General features: G+C 42.5%; 1 protein-coding gene across 4 annotated transcripts in view; it reads left to right on the top strand.

Moving 5' to 3' along the window:
- The window catches only part of LOC143961601 (beta-1,3-galactosyltransferase 5-like), a 108,876-nt gene that overhangs the window by 60,746 nt on the left and 30,910 nt on the right, over positions 1–17,220 (top strand). Inside the window, exon 1 of one of the 4 annotated variants that reach the window (XM_077470915.1) lies at positions 9,754–9,886. The exons of the other annotated variants lie outside the window; for them this stretch is intronic. The gene's annotated coding sequence lies outside the window, so the exon portion shown is untranslated. Of the gene's footprint in view, positions 1–9,753; positions 9,887–17,220 lie in introns of those variants that run through there. 4 annotated transcript variants of the gene reach the window in all.

Below are 17,220 nucleotides of genomic sequence, written 5' to 3'. Positions count from 1 at the left end.
ATAAAATATTTACAAAACTGTGAGGGGTGTACTCACTTTTGTGAGATACTGTATATGATTACTACAATTGTGTCAAAGACCTCATCATTGGTGTCACCTATCAGTGCTGTACATCGGTTCTGGCTCATCAGTGCAGCCTTGTCGTCACACAGCAGTTAAGAAGTAAGGATGAGCCGAACACCCCCCTGTTCGGTTCGCACCAGAACCTGCGAACAGACCTAAACTTCGTGTGAACTTTAGAACCCTATTAAAGTCTATGGGACTCGAACGTTCAAAATCTAAAGTGCTAATTTTAAAGGCTAATATGCAAGTTACTGTCCTAAAAAGTGTTTGGGGACCCGGGTCCTGCCCCAGGGGACATGTATCAATGCAAAAAAAAGTTTTAAAAATTGCCGTTTTTTAAGGAGCAGTGATTTTAATAATGATTAGAGTGAAACAATAAAAGTGTAATATTCCTTTAAATTTGGTACCTGGGGGGGGGGGGGGGGGGGGGTGTCTATAGTATGCCTGTAAAGGGGCGCATGTTTCCCGTGCTTAGAACTGTCCCTGCACAAAGTGTCATTTCTGCAGAAAAAAAATCATTTAAAATCACTCACGGCTATAATGAATTTTCGGCTCCCGTAATACAGAGAATACTCATTGAAAGTCATTGATAAAAATAAAAAGCGTGGGGTTCCCCCAAAGTCAATTACCAGGCCCTTCAGGTCTGGTATGGATATTAAGAGGAACCCGTGTCAAATTTAAAAAAAAAATGACGTGGGGTTCCCCCTAAATATCCATACCAGACTCTTTATCCGAGCACGCAACCTGGCATGCTGCAGGAAAAGAGGGGGGGGGACGAGAGAGCGGCCCCTACCCTGGCCGGTGGTTGTGGGGGTCTGCGGGCAGGGGGCTTATCAGAATCTGGAAGCCCCTTTAACAAGGGGACCCCCAGATCCCGCCCCCCCTGTTTTAAATGGTAAGGGGTACAAAAGTACCCCTACCATTTTACAAAGAAAGTGTAAAAAATTGTTAAGACAAACACACTTTTGAAAAATTCCTTTATTAAAAAAAAAAAAAAAAAAAAAGATTCCAGCGGTGGTAATCCACTCTTGCTATCCAGCGACGGATGATCATCTCTCCGGGGTCCAGCGATGGCTGATCTGATCCAGCGACGGGTGATCTCTCAGTCCAGCGCAGTCCATCCATGCATCCTCTGTCTCCACTGTCAGAGACAATGCGGGATCCCGGCGGCCTGACGTTTCTTATATGAGGAGGGCGGGGCCACCTGCCACATGACCCCACCCCCCTCTGACGCTAGTGGGGGAAGCCGGGCTTCCCCCGTGACGTATGGGTGACCCCGCCCCCTTCTGATGTAACGGAAACCTGCGTTACATCAGAGGGGGGCGGGGTCACCCATACGTCATTGGGGAAGCCTGGCTTCCCCACTAGCGTCAGAGGGGGCGGAGTCAGGTGACGGGTGGCCCCCCCTCCTCATATAGGAAACATCAGGCAGCCGGGATTGCACAGTGTCTCCGACAGTGGAGACAGAGGATGCATGGATGGACTGCGCTGGACTGAGAGATCAGATAAGCCATCGCTGGAACCCAGAGGGATGATCATCCGTCGCTGGATAGCAAGAGTAGATTACCACCGCTGGAATCTTTTTTATTTATTTTTAATAAAGGAATTTTTCAAAAGTGTGTTTGTCTTATTTAACTATTTTTTACACTTTCTTACCATTTCAAATGGGGAGGGAGGGATCTGGGGGTCCCCTTGTTAAAGGGGGCTCTGATAAGCCCCCCCGCCCGCAGACCCCCACAACCACTGGCCAGGGTTGTGGGGATGAGGCCCTTGTCCTCATCAACATGGGGATATGGTGCTTTGGGGGGGACCCCAAAGCATCCTCCGAATGTTGAGGGCATGTGGCCTGGTACAGTTCAGTTGAGAGAGCGCCCCCCCTCTTTTCCTGCAGCCTGCCAGGTTGCGTGCTCGGATAAAGAGTCTGGTATGGATATTTAGGGGGACCCCCACGTCAATTTTTTTTTACAATTTGACGCGGGGTTCCCCTTAATATCCATACCAGACCTGAAGGGCCTGGTAATTGAATTTGAGGGAACCCCACGCTTTTTTTTTATCAATGACTTTCAATGAGTGTTCTCTGTATTACGGAGCCGACAATTCATTATAGCCGCGAGTGATTTTAAATGACTTTTTTTTCTGCAGAAATTACACTTTGTGCAGGGACAGTTCTAAGCACGGGAAACATGCGCCCCTTTACAGGCATACTATAGACACCCCCCAGGTACGAAATTTAAAGGAATATTACACTTTTATTATTTCACTTTAATCACTATTAAAATCCCTGCTCTCGAAAAAACGGCCGTTTTTAAAACTTTTTTTGCATTGATCCATGTCCCCTGGGGCAGGACCCAGGTCCCCAAACACTTTTTAGGACAGTAACTTGCATATTAGCCTTTAAAATTAGCACTTTAGATTTCTCCCATAGACTTGTACAGGGTATTCCGGCTTTTCGAATTTGCCGCGAACAGCCCAAATTGTTCACTGTTCGCCGAACAGGCAATGTTCAACTCGAACTCGAAGCTCATCCCTATTAAGAAGTATAAAGTATAAAAATGCCTTTCTGCAAGATTGTATAACAAATTAAAAAAAAAAAATTCCTGAAGAAAAATTGGATATTGTTTTTTTTTTTTTTTTGGACAAACATAAAACATAAATTGGGGTAATTAAATACCACCAAAAGAAAGGTCTCTTTCGGTGAAAAAAATGACAGGTTCATTTCCGTACAGTGTAGCATGCAATTGTCTTTCATAGTGTGAAAGCGCTGAAAGCTTAAAATTGGCCTGGGCATAAAGAGGGTAAAATTTCCCAGTAGACAAGTAGTTAATGGTTTTCAATTTTTTTTTTTTTTTTTTAAATCTATGCTCACATAATGTTCTAAAGAGAGAATGTTAATGGCTTTGGAATTTGAAGCATGGCCTGATGATATTAAGCAATGTAATTGAAGGACATTTTATAATCGCATAAAAATATCCAGTGCAACAGTACAACTCATATTTTTAAATTTTTTTATTACAATTTTACAAGGGATGCATGAGGGATATTAATTAACAACATACAGTGCATCCGGAAAGTATTCACAGCGCTTCATTTTTTCCACATTTTGTTATGTTACAACCTTATTCCAAAATAGATTAAATTCATTATTTTATTCAAAATCCTACAAACAATACTCCATAATGACAATGTGAAAGAAGTTTGTTTGAAATCTTTGCAAATTTAAAATGAAAAAATTCCTACGTACATAAGTATCCACAACCTTTGCTCAATACTTTGGTGAAGTACCTTGGGCACCAATTACAGCCTCCAGTCTTTTGGAGTATGATGCTACAAGCTTGGCACACCTATTTTTGGGCAGTTTCTCCCATTCTTCTTTGTAGGACCTCTCAAGCTCCATCGGGATGGATTGGGAGCGTTGGTGCCCAGCCATTTTCAGATGTCTCCAGAGATCTTCAATTGGGTTCAAGTCTAGGCTCTTGTTGGGCCACTCAAGGGCATTCACAGAGTTGTCCCGTAGCCACTCCTTTGTTATTTTGGTTGTGTGCTAAGGGTCGTTGTCCCGTTGTAGGATGAACCTTCACCCCAGTCTGAGGTCCAGAGCGCTCTGGGGCAGGTTTTCATCAAGGATGTCTCTGTACATTGCTGCATTCATATTTCCCTCAATCTTGACTAGTCTTCCAGTTCCTGCGGCTGAAAAACATCCACACAGCATGGTGCTGCCACCACCATGCTTTACTGTAGGGATGGTATTGGAAAGGTGATGAGCAGTGCCTGGTTTACTCCAGACATGACACTTGCCATTCAGGCCAAAGAGCTCAGTCTTTGTTTTATCAGACCAGAGAATTTTGTTTCTCATGGTCTGAGAGTCCTTCAGGTGCCTTTTGGCAAACTCCAGGCGGGCTGTCATGTGCCTTTTACTGAGGAGTGGCTTCTGTCTGGCCACTCTACCATACAGGCCTGATTTGTAGAGAGCTGCAAAGATGGTTGTTTTTCTGAAAGGTTCTCCTCTCTCCACAGAGAACTGCTGGAGCTCTGCCAGAGTGAACATCAGGGTTCTTGGTCAACTCCCTGACTAAGGCCCTTCTCCTCCGGTCGCTCAGTTTGGCTGGGTGGCCCACTCTAGGAAGAGTCCCGGGGGGTTCCAAACTTCTTTCATTTACAGGTGATGGAGGCCACATGGGACCTTAACCACTTGAGACCCGCGCTATAGCCGAATGACGGCTACAGCGCGGACCTCCTTTGCCGGGACTATGTCTATTGACGTCGTCCCATGCACGAGCGGCCTGCTCGCCCCCTGAGGGGCGCGCACGGCGCGCTCTGTGATTGGCGAGTCTATGAGACTCGCCTGATCACCGATCCGAGCAAGGGGTCGATCCCGACCCTTTATCACGTGATCAGCTGTCAGCCAATGACAGCTGATCATGTGATACAACGGAGCCGGTAATCGGCTATTATTCCTCCTTGTGCTGACAGCGCGAGGAGAAAAAAAAAGAGCCGATCACCGGCGGCCGTGATCGGGACATCAGTCCCGATCACGACCAGCCCTGCCAGTGCCCACCTGCCCCCTGCCAGTGCCACCTCATTAAAAAATAAGTGCCTCCCGTCAGTGCCACCCAGCAGTGCCCATAGTGCCACCCAGCAGTGCCCACAGTGCCACCCAGCAGTGCCACCCAGCAGTGCCCACAGTGCCACCCAGCAGTGCCCACAATCTGCCTCAACATAGGTGCTGCACCCCAGTGCCACATATCCGTGCCCATCAGTGTCATCTACCAGTGCCCATCAGTGCCCATCAGTGCCAGCTATCAGAGCCACCTATCTGTGCCACCTATCAGTGCCCATCAGTCCCATCTATCAGTGGCACCTATCAGTGCCCCTTAGTGCCACCCATCCGTGCCACCTATCCGTGCCACCCATCCGTGCCATGTTATCTGTGCCCATCTTTGCCCATCAGTGCCGCCTTATCTGTGCCCATCGGTGCCGCCTTATCTGTGCCTATTAGTGCCGCCTTAACTATGCCTATCAGTGCCCACCAGTGCAGCCTATCAGTGCCCACCAATGCAGCCTATCAGTGTCCACCAGTGCAGCCTATCAGTGCTGCCTCATCAGCGCACTTCAATGAAGGAGAAAAATTACCTGTTTGCAACATTTTATAACAAACTATTAAACATGATTTTTTTTTTTTTTTGCATCTTTTATTTGTTTGTTTACCAAAAAAATAAAACTCCGAGCTGTAATTAAATACCACCAAAAGAAAGCTCTATTTGTGGGAAAAAATTATAAAAATTTCCTTTGGGTACAGTGTTGTATGCCCGCGCAATTGTCATTCAAAGTGCATCAGCGCTGAAAGCTGAAAATTGGTCTGGGCAGGAGAGAGGTTTAAGTGCCCAGTAAGCAAGTGGTTAAATGCTGCAGACATTTTTCTGTACCCTTCCTCAGATCTGTGCCTTCATACAATCCTGTCTTGGAGGTCTACAGACAATTCTGTGGACTTCTTGGCTTGGTTTGTGCTCTGACATGCACTGTTAACTGTGGGACCTTTAATGGACAAGTGCATGCCTTTCCAAATCATGTCCAATCAACTAAATTTACTAATCGAGTTGTAGAAATATCTCAAGGATGATCAGTGGAAACAGGATGCACTTGAGATCAATTTGCAAACAATGTCATTATGGAGGGGGGGGGGGGGTATGGTTTGTAGAGTTTTCAGGAAAATAATGAATTTAATTCATTTGGAACAAGGCTGTAACATAACATAATGTGGAAAAGTGAAGCACTGTGAATACTTTCCAGATGCACTGTATTATACAATATTATACACTGATATTCTGCATAAGTAGAATGATGTTATCAAATGGGTATAAAGTCAAACAACAATGGAAAAGATGATTTTTCCTTTCGCACGATCATTGTTTTCCTTTTTCCAGTTTTCTTTCCGGTTCGTTTGTTTCCGATCATGCACACTACCATACCCTTGACTATTTTCGTCTGATTACTGTACTATTGACACAATAATCATTCATTCTGTTCACAAACTAAAACAATTTTCAATCTTGTTCCTCCTGTAAATTTCGTACGACCAGCCGTGGTCGGATGCGACTAGCCATGTGCTAACGATTCGTTTTAAAGATAAAGGGGAAGGAGTAAAGGGGCTGGAGGGTAAACAACCCCCGGGACTTTTAAACGGTACCAATTATAAAGGCAGAACAGTCACATGCCAACAATAGAATGAATAAAGTTTTATTTAAAGTACAAATGCATACTAAAAACAATTAATAATAAAAATGTGAATACACATATCAAATACTAAAGTACAAACAAATATCCATACATATTACCAGTTTGTACAAAGAAATGCTGCATTTTTCTCTACATGTTTCGCTCTCTTGAGCTTCCTCAGGATGTTGCAGCGTTTAAAATTTAAAAACTGAAAAATAAAATAACAAAGTAAATAAATTGCCAATAGATTCCAGAGGATTTTTATCGGACAAAAATTATACATTGTGTTTGATGTCTGTTAATCAGATTTATAATCTAAACCGATAACAGTTTCTAATCAAAGTATGTATTAATGTTTAATAAATATCAATTCAAGGACATACATTATTAGTAGATATATTGAGTATGTACTGATACATTTAACATAAAAAAAAAATATATATATATATATATATATATATATATATATATATATATACTAACGATTAGATTATCGGACAGCCTATCCGAAAACGGTTATTTCCATATGATTTTCTCAATCGCATGTACCGGGCATAAGGACCAACAGGCCTGCCTGGGATTCAAGTGACCTGCAGACTGAAGGTATGGCGGGTATTTATGATCCATGTAGATTGGGGAAAAGATCTTTGAGAAAAAAGGCACATGGGCTCCTAGCTCCACTAGTGGACTCCATTTCAACTCTTAGCCCTTGTACACACGGTCGGACATTCCGAAAACCAAATCCGTCGGATTTTGTCCGAAACTGTTGCATACACACAGTCGGACAAAGTTGTCATAAAATCTGATTGTACTTAACGTGATGACGTTATTTCGTTAGGACGGAACTACGTTCAGGCTAGTAGCCAATAGCTTTGGTCTAGGAATTTGATCTGAGCATGTGTGGCACTTTGTCCGATCGGAATTCTCTACATATGATCGGACAAAGTCCGATTGGATCATGTTGTTTGATTTTATAGCCCAGCTGGAAAACTTGGTCCGTCGGATACTCCAGTCTGATGGAGCCCACACACTGTCGGATTATCCGACAACACGGTCCTATCGGACGTTGTCCATTGGAATGTCTAACCGTGTGTACAAGGGCTAACAGAGGAAGCATCGACTTCATTAGCAAAAGGTTAGGTAATGTCCGGCTTCAGTAAAGCAGGACCGGAAAGGTGTGGAGGAACTCGAGGAACCTGCACAAAGTGCTGACCTCAATACCTACTTGAACCCATGGAATGCCGACTGCAGGCCTGGTCTTCTCTTACATCATGAATACCGACTCAACAAATGGTGACAAATTCCAACAGACACACAGCAAAGTCTAGTGGAAAGCCTTCTCAGAAAAGTGGAGGGTGTTATAGCCCCAAAGAAAGGGAGAAGAATATTAATTGTAAGCCCTTGTACACACGGTCGGACATTCCGACAACAAAATCCGTCGGATTTTGTCTGATGGATTTTGTCCGAAACTGGTGTTGCATACACACGGTCGGACAAAGATGTTGGAAAATCCGATCGTTCGTAACGCGATGATGCAATTTCGTTACGACGGGACTACCTTCAGGCTAGTAGCCAATAGCTTTGGTCTAGGAATTTGATCTGAGCATGCGTGGCACTTTGTCCGAACGGAATTCTCTACAAACGATCGGACAAAGTCCGATCGGATCATGTTGTCAGAAAATTTTTATATCCAGCTCTCAAACTTTGTTGGTCGGACATTCCGACGGAAAAAGTCTGATTAAGCCCACACACGGTCGGATTATCTGACAACGCGGTCCGATCGGACATTTTCCGTCGGAATGTCCGAACGTGTGTACAAGGGCTTAGAGTTTTGGAATGAGGTATCCAACAAGTTCATATACCGTATATACTCGAGTATGAGCTGAGTTTTTCAGCACATTTTTTATTGCTGAAAAAACTCCCCTCTGCTTAAACTCGAGTGAGGGTCTCACTTAAGAAAATAAGTCCCAAAACAGAGCCAAAAAAGGGGCGAGGTCGTCCCGCTGGGTGCCGCACATCCCGGAGAGCCCCCGTCAGTTTCCCCTCCCTTCTGCTCTTCTCACAAGTGTCATGTGATCTCATGCTGTGTGTCAGAGATCTGAATCGCCGTGCAGCCACTGTAACGAAGTCCCTTCTCCTAGACTGCTTCTTGTGATAGACGGCACACTGATCCAATGCTAGGAATCACTGTGCAGTGTGTCATAGGAGGTGGGACATCCTTACAGCGGCTGCATGGCAATTCAGATCCAGCTCTGGCACACAGCGTGACATCGCATTACCAGGCACTAGCAGGCTGTACCTGATGGGCACTGGCAGGCTGTACATAATGGGCACTGGCAGGCTGTAACTGATGGGCACTGGTAAGATGTTCCTGATGGGCACTGGCAGGCTGTACCTGATGGGCACTGGCAGGCTGTACATAATGAGCACTGGTAGGCTGTACCTGATGGGCACTGGTAGGCTGTACCTAATAGGCACTGGTAGGCTGTACATTTTGGGCACTGGTGGGGCTGTACATAATGGGCACTGGTAGGCTGCACATGACGGGCACTGGCAGGCTGCATGTCATGGGCACTGGTAGGCTGCACATAATGGGCACTGGCAGGCTGTACATAATGGGCACTGGCAGGCTGTACATAATGGGCACTGGCAGGCTGTACATAATGGGCACTGGCAGGCTGTACATAATGGGCAGTGTTGGGCTGTACATAATGGACACTGGCAGGCTGCATGTCATGGGCACTGGTAGGCTGTACATAACGAGCACTGGCAGGCTGTACCTAATGGGCACTGGTAGGCTGCATTTCATGGGTACTGGTAGAATGTATATTATGAGACCTAACACAGGCTGCTCTATGCAAACAGTCATATCATCACAAAAACATTTAACCTTCTGATGCCTCAATTAATGTCATTTTATTGGTATCTATTTTTATTTTTGAAATTTACCTGTAGCTGCTGCATTTCCCACCCTAGGCTTATACTCGAGTCCATACGTTTTCCCAGATTTTTGTGGTAAAATTAGGTGCCTTGGCTTATATTCGGGTCAGCCTATACTCAGGTATATACGGTAAGTGTAATGATCAGGTGCATAGAAACTTTGTCCATATAGTGCAAAAAAAGCCGGACCTTTCCTTTGTTCGGGTGGCTGATCAAAATGGCAGGAGAAGGAAGGAAAAAATGGTATTTGGTGTTGCCAAGGATGGCGGGCATCGCGCCCTAATTTTGACTGAAGATAGCCTTTAAGATATGAGAAGTAATACGAATTACAAAACGTTTAAATCTAAGGCAATTGGTTTGACCCTTCATAGTTTCTATTTGACCAATCCCAACTAACTTGTAAAACAGAAAAGAACACAATCAATCACCGTGCACAATGATTGGAGTCGATGAGGTAGACAACACAATAGAGAAACATTTTCCATCAATCTTGTTAACACAATACACTGTTCTCATGCCAACACTTGCTGCAGCCTGGACTGGGACACACACATTCAGTGTCCGTGGGTGACAGCCCAGCAAGGAACCTCTGTGATGCCTCTGTTGTTGGGCAAACGGGGATGATCCTCCTAATTAGGACATCGGCAAGTGGGAACAGTCCTGCAGACAGGTACTACCATGGCTTGCAACGAAACCGACAACGCTGTATGTTTGCACCATAGTGTCTAGCTTGGTAACAGCTAACCCAATGACTTCTCCTTCTGAATAATGTTTTCCTACAATAGGTACGGGATATTATGGATATTATATTTCACTTATACTCTGTGTGTATGTATGTATAATATATATATATAAAATCCATGTGTGTGTGTGTGTGTATGTATATATATATATATATATATATATATATATATATATATATATATATATATATATATATACTGGTATATATATATATAAAAGCTGTGTGTGTGCGTGTGTGTGTATATATGTATATATATATATATATATATATATATATATATATATATATATATATATATATAATGCCAGAGGATATCTGCACTTAAAATTTTCTTTATTGAACCAAAGTTCAATCAAACATTACATGTTTGATCTTTCTTCAGATCAAACACACATCTAAAGTCGGAGAACACACATGGCTTAAATACCATCATTTTACACATTTGAAATCAATTATGTGATTAGTTATTATATTATTACATTATTATCTCTCTCTCTCTCTCATATATATATATATAGATAGATAGATAGATAGATAGATAGATAGATAGATAGATAGATAGATAGATAGATAGATAGATAGATAGATAGATAGATCTAGATAGACATAGATTATGGATGAGCTGAACACCCCCCTGTTCGGTTCGCACCAGAACCTGCGAACAGACCTAAACTTTGTGTGAACTTTAGAACCCTATTAAAGTCTATGGGACTCGAATGTTCAAAATCAAAAGTGCTAATTTTAAAGTCTAATATGCAAGTTATTGTCCTAAAACGTGTTTGAGGACCTGGGTCCTGCCTCAGGGGATATGTATTAATGCAAAAAAAAGTTTTAAAAACTGCATTTTTTTCAGGAGCAGGATTTTAATAATGCTGCTAAAGTGTAGTATTCCTTTTAAATTTCATACTTGGAAGGTGTGTATAGTGTGCCTGTGAAGGGGTGCATGTTTCCCATGCTTAGAACTATCCCTGCACAAAGTGTCATTTCTGCAGGAAAAAAAGTAATTTAAAAGCACTTGCAGCTATAATGAATTGTCGGCTCCCGTAATACAGATAACTGTCATTGAAAGTCATTGATAAAAAAAGCAAAAAAAAAAAAGCGTGGGGTTCCCCCAAATTCAATTTCCAGGCCCTTCAGGTATGGTATGGATATTAAGGGGAACTCCGCGTCAAATTTAAAAAAATGGCGTGGAGTTCCCCCCCAAAAATCCATACCAGACCCTCTATCCAAGCACGCAATCTGGCAGAGAGAGAGCGCCCCCCCCTCCTGAACCATACCAGGCCACATGCCCTCAACATTGGGAGGATGCTTTGGGGGTCTGGGCCAGGGTTGTGGGGATGAGGCCCTTGTCCCCATCAACATGGGGACATGGTGCTTTGAGGGGTCACAGACCCCCAAAGCATCCTCCCAATGTTGAGGGCATGTGGCCTGGTATGGTTCAGGAGGGGGGGCGCTCTCTCGTCCTCACCTCTTTTCCTGCGGCCTGCCAGGTTGCGTGCTCGGATAAAGAGTCCGGTATGGATTTTTGGGGGGAACTCCACGCCATTTTTTTTACATTTGCCATGAAGTTCCCCTTAAAATCCATACTAGACCTGAAGGGTCTGCTATGGATATTTGGGGAAAACCCCACCTCTTTTTTTTTTTCTTTTAATTGACGTGGGGTTCCCCTTAATATCCATACCAGACCTAAAGGGCCTGGTAATTGAATTTGTGGGAACCTCACGTTTTTTTTTTTTTATCAATGACTTTTCTCTGTATTACGGGAGCCGACAATTCATTATAGCCACGAGGGATTTTAAATGACTTTTTTTCCTGCAGAAATTACACTTTGTGCAGGGACAGTTCTAAGCACTGGAAACATACGCCCCTTTACAGGCATACTATAGACACCCCCCAGGAATGAAATTTAAAGAAATATTACACTTTTATTGTTTCACTTTAAGCATTATTAAAATCACTGCTCCCGAAAAAACTTCAGTTTTTAAAACTTTTTTTTGCATTGATACATGTTCCCTGGGGCAGGACCCATGTCCCACTTTTTATGACAATAGCTTGCATATAAGCCTTTAAAATTAGCACTTTAGATTTCTCCCATAGACTTTTACAGGGTGTTCCGCGGCTTTTCGAATTTGCCGTGAACACCCCAAATTGTTCGCTGTTCGGTGAACAGTCAATGTTCGAGTCGAACATGAGTTTCGACTCCAGCTTGACGCTCATCCCTATAGATAGATGGATCTAGATAGATAGATAGATCTAGATAGATCTAAATATATAGATCTAGATAGATCTAAATATATAGATCTAGATAGATCTAAATAGATAGATCTAGATAGATCTAAATAGATAGATAGATAGATAGATAGATAGATAGATAGATAGATAGATAGATAGATAGATAGATATAGATCTATACAGTTGTATGCAAAAGTGATGATCGTCATTTATAAATATTTGGGTGTTTGGATCAGCAATTTAATTTTGATCTATCAAATAACTGAAGGACACAGTAATATTTCAGTAGTGAAATAAAGTTTAGTGGATCAACAGAAAATGCGCAATATGCATCAAAACAAAGTTAGACAGATGCATAAATTTGGGCGCCCTTGTCATTTTGTTTATTTGAATAACTACTTAATTAATCGGAACACACGATTGGTTTGGTGAGCTCATTAAGCCTTGAACTTCATAGACAGGCGCATCCAATCATGAGAATGGGTATTTAAGGTGGCCGATTGCAAGTTGTTGTTCTCTTTGACTCTCCTCTGAAGAGTGGCAACATGGAGGCCTCAAAACAACTCTCAAATGACCTGAAAACAAAGATTGTTCTACATTATGGTTTAGGGGAAGGCTACAAAAAGTTGTCGCAAGATATACAAGCTGTCAGTGTCCACTGTGAGGAACGTAGTGAGGAAATGGAAGACCATAGGCACAGTTCTTGGTAAGGCCAGAAGTGGCAGTCCACATAATATATTGGAGAGGCAAAGGCGAAGGATGGTGAGAATGGTCAAAAACAGCCCACAGACCACCTCCAAAGACCTACAACATCAACTTGCTGCAGATGGTGTCACTGTGCATCCTTCAACAATTCAGCGCACTTTGCACAGGGACAAGCTGTATGGGAGAGTGATGGGAAAGAAGCCTTTTCTGCACACGCGCCACAAACAGAGACGCTTGAGGTAAACAAACGCACATTTGGACAAGCCAACTTAATTTTGGAATAAGGTGCTGTGGACTGATGAAACAAAGATTGAGTAATTTGGCCATGACAAAGGGCATTATGCATGGCGGCAAAAGAACATAGGATTCCAAGAAAAACACAGTAAAATTTGGTGGAGGTTCCATCATGCTGTGGGGCTGTGTGGCCAATGCCGGTACTGGGAATCTGATTAAAGTTGGGAGTCGCATGGATTCCGCTCCATATCAGCAGATTCTGGAGAATAATGTTGAGGAATCAGTCACAAAGTTGTAGTTACGCCGGGGCTGGATATTTCAACAAGACAATGGCGCAAACCACTGCTCAAAATCTACTCGGGCATTTATTCAGAGGAACAAGTACAGTGTTCTGGAATGGCCATACCAGTCCCCAGACCTGAATATCATTGAACATCTGTGGGATGATTTGAAGTGGGCTGTCCATGCTAACTGAACTGGAGATGTTTTGTAAGGAGGAATGGTCCAAAATACATTCATCCAGAATCCAGACACTCATTACAGGCTATAGGAATGCGTTTAGAGGCTGTTATTTCTGATAAAGGAGGCTCTACTAAATATTGAGTTTTTTTTTATCTGTTGGGGTGCCCAAATTTATGCATCTGTCTAATTTTGTTTTTGATGCATATTGCGCATTTTCTGTTAGTCCAATAAACCTAATTTCACTACTGAAATACTACTGTGTCCTTCAGTTATTCGATAGATCAAAATAAAATTGCTGATCCAAACACCCAAATATTTATAAAGGACGATCATGGAAATTGTCAGGGGTTCCTAAATATATATAGATATATATATAGATATAAATATTTTTATCTATATATAGATATATATACATATTATATATATATATATATATATATATATATATATATATATATATATATATATATATATATATATAAGAACATTTCCAGAGGATTGCTGCACTTAAAATTGTCTTTATTGAGTCGAAGTTCAAACAAAAATTACATAATGTGTAAGTTCATTACATTTCGGTCTCCCAAGCTTACACCCTTCTTCAGATTAAACACACATCTAAAGTCAGAGCTACACACATGGGTTAAATACCATAATTTTACACATTTGGAATAATTTAGGTGATTAGTAATGGATCGAATGCAAACTAAACTTTTTTTTGTACATCCTTATATCACAGGTGGGGAAATGGTTAGCCGAACGTAGAACCCTCCCGTATTTCAACAGAAGCCTTCAACTCATTTAATCTGTCAAAAAGAAACATGTACACATTGGGGGTTATTTACAAAAAGCAAATCCACTTTGCACTTCACATGCACTTGGAAGTTCAGTCGCTGTAAATCTGAGGGGTAGATCTGAAATGAGGGGAAGCTCTGCTGATTTTATTATCCAATCATGTGCAAGCTAAAATGCTGTTTTTTTTTATTTTTCTTGCGTGTCCCCCTCGGATCTACAGTGACTGCACTTTTAAGTGCACTTGTAGTTTGCACTTGTAGTGCAAAGTGGATTTACCTTTCGTAAATAACCCCCAATGTGTCACCATCTAGACATCAGATCGAATGAATTATCACCTAAATGAACAGATATAAATCCAGATCTGGATTCAACCCCTTAGGGCAGTGATTCTCGACCAGGTTGCCGTGGAACTCTAGGGTTCCTCCAGAGTTTGCTAGGGGTTCCTTCAGCATTGGGCAACTTATGACTCTCAGATAAGTTCCCACTGACACCATTGATCTTTTCAGCAATCTGTAAGTAGGTAATTATTCCCAATGACCACAAGTGTAAGGACCATTCTTCCCACTGACCATCACACTCATGAGTTGTAGATTTCTAATTTTTAGCAGGGGTTCCCCGAGACCAGAGAACTATTTCAGGGGTTGTGTTGAAAAGGTTGAGAAAGGCTACCTTAGGGGCAATAGTATCAAGAAAATGAATCCATACTTCTCGCTTTTTTAAAATGGAATCCCGGTTACCACCCCTCCTATTCTTATTAATCCCCTCCAGCACCATGAATTTTAAATTGAGAAATCGAATGTCCTTTCTCCAAAAAAATGTCTCACTAAAGGCAACTGTACCAATTTATCTCTGATTGAATATTTATGCCTTGCTATCCTATCTTTAACTTTCTGATAGGTCTCTCCGATGTAAAGTAACCCACATGGACATTTTATTGCATATATTACATATGGCGATTGGCAAGTGTAATAAGCTTTTGATTTTAATATCATACCCATAAGTGGATGGGATATTATCTTGCCTTTCATGATGGAGTTACACTGTATACACGATAGACATAGATAGGCAATGGCGTCGCTAGGGGGTGGCTTTTGGGGCTATAGCCCCGAGTCTCTGCAGGGATCCCCAAGGGGAGGGGAGGTTCTCTGGGGACCCTGATGCAAGGGGGAGGGTCTCTGGAGTTCCTGATTTTAAGAGAGAGGCTCTCTGGGGACCCTGATTTAAGGGGGAGGCTCTCTGGAGACCCTAATGTATGGGAGGCTCTCTGGGAACCCTGACGCAAAGGGGAGGCTCTCTGGGGACTCTGATGTAAGGAGGAGCTCTCTGGGCACCCTGATGTAAAGAGGGTCTCTCTGGAGATCCTGATGTAAGGGGGGCTTTCTGGGGATCCTGATGTAAGGGGGCTCTCTGTGGTACCTGTTGTAAGTGGGAGGCTCTCTGGGGATATATACACAAACATGTATATTACATGTGTATGCCCGCCCAAGCGTATGACTTTCTTTACTATGCTGCTATGGGCTCTAGCCCCAGATCTTTTGTAGACCTAGCAATGCCCTTGGACATGGGTATGACCCTGTGTTACGGAATCCCCAAAAAGTTACCAATGGGCTAGGAGGGGGAGTATTGGTCAGATCTGACCAATCGATTCCTCAACATTCAACCTTTTCTGTATGCGGATAAGGGGGAGCTTAGAATTCACTAACATTGGGATAATTCTCTCTTAATAAACCCCAATGTTTCTTAAAGCAGAGTTCAACCCAAAAATGTAACTTCCACTTTTCGGATTCCTCCCCCTCCAGTGTCATGTTTGCCATCATTTCAGGGGAAGGGGGGAGCAGATATCTATCTAATATAGATATTTTGCTCCTACTTCTGGGCATAGATACCCGAGCCACCCGTACGTATCTATGTCACTTTCGGTGCCTTCTCACAGTCTCCCCCACTGTCTTCTAGGAGATACACAGGTCCCAGAAGACAACAGGGACCAGTGGGAGTCAAGCATGCGCAGTAGGGTGTTCATTTCCTGATTCCCTTACCAAAGATGGCGGCGCCTCCACCCGAGAGCCGAGGGACAGATTGGCTTTGTGTGCCGAGATCTCAGGCGCCCTGGACAGGTAAGTGTCCTAATATTAAAAGTCAGCAGCTGCAGTATTTGCAGCTGCTGACTTTAAAAAAGAAAATTGGCGGAGCTCCACTTTAAGGATATTGTGGCTACGAAGTGAATATAGATGATACTGCGACACAAATGGAATTCTCCTATCATTTCTATGGTGATGCCTATTGTCTGCTAAATGTGTACGTTCCCTTTTAATGAATGAAACTGGATAAACCCGCTTAACAAGCCTAGTTTCTACTTCATTTCGTCTTACTTCACATTGTTGTGTATCGCTAACAATTCTTTTAAGCCTATACAGCTGGGTCCTAGGCATCGAATTTAATACCGCATGGGGGTGAAAACTCTTATAGTGTAATAATTGATTACGATCAGTATTTTTTATAAACTGAACACTCTCTAAGTTTGTACCATTTATTTTCAGTGATGTGTCCAAAAATTAGATCTCCCTATTACTATACAAGAAATTTTAGACCTGGGACTAAATAATTGATATACTGATCAAACAATAAGAGGGTTCCAATGTCGCCATCCCACACCGACAAAATATATCATCTATAAATCTGAACCACCCCTTACAGTGTTCAGTAAACATTTTATTATAAATAAATAAATGAGGTCTCAATCATATTCATAAATATATTTGCGTACGGGGGTGTGACATTGGAACCCATCGCTGCACCTTTAAGCTGCAAATAATGGGTCTCTTTAAATAGAAAAC

This window comes from Lithobates pipiens, unplaced genomic scaffold, assembly GCF_037356315.1.
Source record: "Lithobates pipiens isolate NorthernLeopardFrog02 unplaced genomic scaffold, aLitPip1_a1.2 Scaffold_8, whole genome shotgun sequence".
Taxonomy (NCBI): domain Eukaryota; kingdom Metazoa; phylum Chordata; class Amphibia; order Anura; family Ranidae; genus Lithobates; species Lithobates pipiens.
Note: the sequence above shows the minus strand (reverse complement) of the source record. Positions and strands in the feature narration are given on the sequence as shown.